At 43.4% G+C, this 6,000-nt stretch overlaps 1 protein-coding gene across 1 annotated transcript in view; it reads right to left on the reverse strand.

Annotated features, from left to right (window-relative positions):
- HEPHL1 (hephaestin like 1) overlaps positions 1-6,000 on the reverse strand; it is a 33,514-nt gene that overhangs the window by 27,190 nt on the left and 324 nt on the right. The window lies entirely within an intron of this gene.

Below are 6,000 nucleotides of genomic sequence, written 5' to 3' on the forward strand. Positions count from 1 at the left end.
TCTCCCATTTCTGCATTGCTTTCCATCTCCAGAGTCCTTCAGAGATTTTCTGTGCTGCAGGATTTAATCTTGATTTTTTTACAGCAGCATTCTCAAAGATCATTCTCTGTCTTCTTCCGATGGTGAAGAAAGATGCTCTTGAAAGTGAAAAAAGATGTTCTGGGAAAAAAAAAGTGCTTCTTTGGAAAGCACTTCACCTCTTCAGCCACCTCGTTAAACATCCCCTTCCCCTGCACCTCCTGCTTTGTTCTTTCCCACTCACTGACTTTCCAATACATTATTGCAGCAGCAACTTCTTCAAATGCTGTAATCGTTAAATGTGTCCAGTTCTCTAAATCTGCCTTTGCCTCTTTCTTCCAGTGGTTATGATGTGCCTATTCCACTGGGCACTCTGTGCCAAAATGTCTTCTACCTCTCACTTTCCTTTTGTTGCAAGCAGGCTTAATTCCCTGTTTCTTCATGCTCGCCTGCTCACTTCAAATCACATTATCCTCATCATGCCTTCGTGATATCGCTGCCTGAACTTCTTCTATCCTTCAGGTCTTGTGCAGATGTAAGAGCTGCTCTTCTGAACCTTGACTGTCTCCCTCCAACTCAGTTTTCAGCCTGCACTTCAATGATCAGCCAGTCTTACTCCTTGTAGGGAAGGGGAGCCCTCCATCCCGTGGAGTTGTTCCCATGCAAATTTCCTAAGTTCCCTTGGAAACTCTTCAGTGGTCCTTCCTTTTCCTCCTGTAACCAGGCAGTCTTAAGGGTAAACATAGAGGCTTGTAAATCAAGGCATAAAAATATCTTGTTCAGACCAGGAAAACAATACAAATCCTTCTGTTATTTGTGTGCCTGATTTCGTTTTACTTATCAACTATTCCCAGCAGTTATTCAGCTCCAAGAAAAGATGGCAATGTACATGAGTGGGACAGGGAATTATTAATAGGTGATAAACTCTAATTACTAAAAATAGCATTAATGTAATTACAATAAGCCACCCCCCTGCAATGATGAACATGAAAACTCCTCCAAATGAAAGAGTGAGACGAGAGTGTTTTGTAGACTCTTCTTCAATGAATTCAAGAACAGACATGAAGATATTCTGACATCTTAGGGAAGGACCATCATTTAAGTGTAATTTCTATACCTGTTCCTTCTATCACATAGAAAATGCACTTTGCCTGTTTTTTTTACCTTTTTATGTTACCTGTGATCTTTATAAGCAGAGATACAATCTAATAGAGGTTAGATTTTTCGTAAGGTGCTTATGTACCATGTTACAGTGTACAAGAAGAGACGTACACACTGTGCACAGCAAAGCAAACACTACAGGACATGGAGCCAGATCCCTCACTGATACAGTTCTGAAGCTTGCTGAGTTGGTTTGTCATCATAATCACCACTGAAAAATCAACACTTCAAACAACTACCAGAGGAGGAGTCTCGATATTTTCTCCTGCAGTTAACGTGCCCAACAGCTGCTGCATGTTCCTGTGTGCAGCTGTAGGTAAACACAAACTTTCTTTTCCTACTATTGCTCCACTATAGTTCCATAGGTTTTGCAATGGCAATAATTTATGCAAATACCCTTATGTGCTTCTTCCCTAAAATCTGTTGGTGAAACCTTATTCTCTACCCTCTTTCCAGACTCTATGTCTGAGTTTATAACAGTTTTTTTTGTTTGTTTGTTTGTTTTCCCTAAAAATTCCCCAGCTTTCTCATGGCTGGAATAAGCTACAACAGTGCCCATGGTTCCCCTGTCATTTTAACCCCTGGGTCGTGCAAGCTGCTCAGAGTAACCCTCAGCTAGACCACGGATCCCGTGCTATGGCTAAAGCAATGTCTGTGCTGGAGGGATGGCCGGTGGAGGGGGACCAGCAGTACCAGCTCACGTGTGTAGGTGGTGCCCTGACTGCACACCATCAAACAAGATGAGTTGCGTGTCCTCAAACGACAGAGGCACAATGCACTCAAAAGACACTTGAGACATTTTCTGACCCCCAATGGCAACTGAAGAGGTCAATAAAACCCAAAAAACTCTAAACAAGGCTCTGAAGTGTCACTGGTTAAGTGTGGGTATAATGGTTTCTCTCCTACGATGAACTTCTCCTTCCACTGAAGCCAGTGACAAGGATTTCACCTCGCGTGCCCTTCTGATGCTGACCCTTCCCACAGTGGTGTTCTCTGCTGATGCAATTGGGTCATTTGGCCATGTAATTACTCAGCCATTAGTTTAGCATCTGTGATGACAGTTTTACCGTCATTTATCTGGGTGGGATCTCCTCATAGGCAAGTTGCACAAACTGTGTTTGATGCTGCGGTAACAAAAAATACCCGTTAGTGTTGGTGGGTGCAAGATTTAGCCCAGATAAATGTAACTTTGGTGGCCTAAGGAGAGGGGATGAGTGGTTACATCAGGCAAACTTAATAACATCTACCATCAGCAGAGCAAGATTTAAGTGCCCATCATATAACCTAGCACCAAATTAATTTAAAAGGATTATCTACCAAACTTTAATCCCAAGGGCTGAGCCACAATAGGGAGGGAAATACTAATGTATGTCAAGCCACAACACCCAAGTGCATTTTTATTTTGAAAGGCCATTGCCTATGTGGTCATTAAAGCGAGCAGGCAGTGTCTGAGCTCACCCTCCTGCTGCAGCAATATCCATGTCCTAACCCACGACATCTCACGGGGATCTGCAGCACATCCAGCAGCACTGACAGCTCCTTGCACCCTGCACAGCCAGTCCACCACGTGGATGTGGTCAACTGGTGTCAACCCTTCCACCAGTTATATCAGGTGGGAGGGGATGCCAAAAACCTTCCCACCTGTATTCAGTGGCTATAATTTGGATTTATCTCTATTTTCCAAAGTCCTGTGGGTTTCAGAAAATGCCAACTTGATTTTTGAAGGAAGAACTGAGAGGGAAACTTTTCAGCCCCGTTTGCAACAATCCAACTTATGAAAATTAGTGGAACAGCTCGAGGCTTCAAGTAGACTAGACAAAGGGCAGAGGCGAGCAGCCTCATTACTCTCTTTACATAAGAAGCACTGATGCGCAGCGAGATACTTGCTCCGTGCAAGCAGCAGGCTGGCCCTTGAGCACAGCAGCAACACAAATCGTCATCAAAATTAACACCCGAGCAGGATAGTTATGCTAACACAGGGCTGCGTTCGGGTTAATCAGCTCTGACGAGAGGCAGACTTTTCACCTCACGCCCAGGGAGGTGCTGAGGCAGCTCCACGGCTTCTGGCTGGGCAGGCAGCTCACTCAGCACCAGCACAGCAGGAACCGAGCAGCCTTGTGCCAGAGCCCGCTCCCTGATTTCAGCCCCATGCCTCAGCTGCCGAAGTCTGCTTTCTGTAAAGCAGCCTCATCGCTGCTAAGAACTAAAGGCTGAGGAATATGTTATCAGCTTTGGCACAGCAACATTGAAATCATCTTTTGAATCTCACTATCTGATCCAGGTAATGTAACACTTTCCATTACACAGTTGCTAATTCAGCGTTTTTATTAAGGAGCAAAGAATAAGTGGTTTTGATTGTATCTCTGTGGGCTAGCTGGAATCAAAGAGAACATTCCTTTTTGTATATGCACCTGCCCTTTTAAAGATAATCTGTTTATATGCAAGCTCTTTATCTGCACTTCCCTATCAATTAAACTGGGATTGTGTCCCATCAGACGGATGCATCATGAGGTGAGAAGTGCTCGGCTCAGCGAGCCCAAGCGTTGCTGCCTGCTGAACGCAACTGCCTCAGAATGCATCCCTGCCCCTACCTAGGAACTGGTCCTTAAACTTCATGAGTGGAATTGCATTTTTCTTACTATCCATAGGAACCAATTAGTTAGCTGACAGGTAAACCATTAGCATACAGCTTTATATTTACATTAGAGTTCACATTAAAGAGCTAAATATTCAGAATAACTACAACTGGTTCACAATTTAGTCCACATACCTATGCAGAGAGACTATTATTCCAGAATAGAGCAGGTTCATTCTGTCTTAATTCAATACACTTTGGAAATGGAGCAAAGTAGTTACAGAAATAGTATTATTATTCTGCAGTAGAAGGCTTTGTGTAGGGAGCTAGTCCATCACAAAGAGCTCCCAAACTTTGAGTGTATAGTCTACCTTAAAATCCAGATTACATTTCCTTTGTGGGTAATCCCTCTGGAATTATCATTCTCTGATGATTACATTACAACACTGACTGAAGACATAAGCTATCATCTCTCCCTATCATGCCAAGAAAAAGGCATTACATTAAGATCTCAGTACCTTGATGTTAATACCTAAAGCCAGTACCTCTCTTACTTCAAAGTGAATGTGCCACTTGGTTTTAAGGGAGCTCAAAGTGCAGGTAGCCTTAAAAGTACATTTCACAGAACAGGTTCCATGTTTTTCTCTAGTATCAGGGAAGATTTACAGAAAATAGCCCTTCACATAAAGCTTATCTCTTTCCAGTGAGAGATCTTACAGCTTAGAGAGGGGAGAAAGTTATCCTCTGGCAAAAAGAATAGGGACGTGAGAAATGCCAGTGTTTAACAGAAGAGCAACCTTTCCAGCAATGTTATTCAAGGGTTAGGAAAAAAAATATTACCTTGTATTCTACCTAAAAGTGTAACATTTGCTGACTTGGATAATATCTGGGACATTCAGTTGTTAAGAGCATAAGCATAAGACTTTATTGGAAAATAAAACTCTTTCTTGCCTGCTTCTTGTGGCAAAAACTCTTCATTTATTAAATCTGACTGATAGTGATTCTGAAATCACCAACCACTAGAGAAAAGTCCTGCTTCTGCCTAAAACACCAGAGAGGACATTTCCATTTCTAACTTCAGGACACAGCACAGAGCTCCCAGGGTGCCTACAGACACCTGAACCTCCTCCTTTCCTCACAGCTCCCATCCCAACCCCAGGCCTAGACTTGGAGGAAGGACCCCTAAACTATCCCTGGGTTGTCAAAAATATTGGTCAAATCTTAAAAATACTCCCAGGTGTGTTTGAAGGCCACACGGTAGAGAGGCACTGAGGGTCTGTGCCATCTCCTCCTGATGTCCAGGCAAGCTGTCCTGGCACGGCAGCGATATGGAGCCAACGCCAGCAGTGAGGGCACAAGGACAGGCGCCTGTCTGCCTGTTTTCCTCTGTCCAAGGCATGATTCATCACAGAGCTTACCTACACACTCCATTTTCAGCACAGGACCAAAATCTCATCATTCACAGGTGTATGTTTAAGCACCTACCTAAACAGATGTCTTAAACTGAAGTCTCCACAGCAGCATACGTTACAGGAATATATGGATAATTGTCTTGAATCTCATTCATAGGTACTATACACATCCGAATTTTACAGTCATACCAAACCCCCAATTTCTACGTCTCACCAAGAGCAAAGTCACAAGTGTTTGCCTGTCAAATGCTCCTCTGCATCTCATTGCAAAGAGCTGTGTTTGATTGTGGTGAAATTGAAATTTCCCTTTGGACAACATGTCCCAGAAATTCCTGCCTCCATGAAACACACACACAGGGGATTTTTAGCCCCCTTTTGAAAGTGTTCTAAAATCTTTCTTTTATGTTGCCCATAGAAGTTGTGGAGTTTCCCTCTTCAGAGATCTTCAAAAGCCCCCTGGACATGGTCCTGGGCAGCCTGCTCTGGGTGTCCCTGCTTGAGCAGGGGCTGGACAAGACGGACCCAGAGGTCCCTTCCCACCTCAGCCATTCTGTGATCCTGTAATCTTGGATGATATTCTGTAATCTTGGATACCATTCTCTAATCTTGGACTACAATTCTTTGACAGTTCTTTGGCAAATATCAGCTCCTTAGCATCACCTTCAAACGCACAATAGCTATCACATGGCCTAATCAAGTAAGATGGAAGAGAAGTCAAACAAATTCTCCTCTTGCCTAGAAGGTGAAATGCTGTCTGTGACAATATCAACAACAGAAACAGAAACAGGAAGAGAAGAGAAGAGAAGAGAAGAGAAGAGAAGAGAAGAGAAGAGA

This window comes from Oxyura jamaicensis, chromosome 1 (assembly GCF_011077185.1).
Source record: "Oxyura jamaicensis isolate SHBP4307 breed ruddy duck chromosome 1, BPBGC_Ojam_1.0, whole genome shotgun sequence".
In the NCBI taxonomy this organism is placed as follows: Eukaryota; Metazoa; Chordata; class Aves; order Anseriformes; family Anatidae; genus Oxyura; species Oxyura jamaicensis.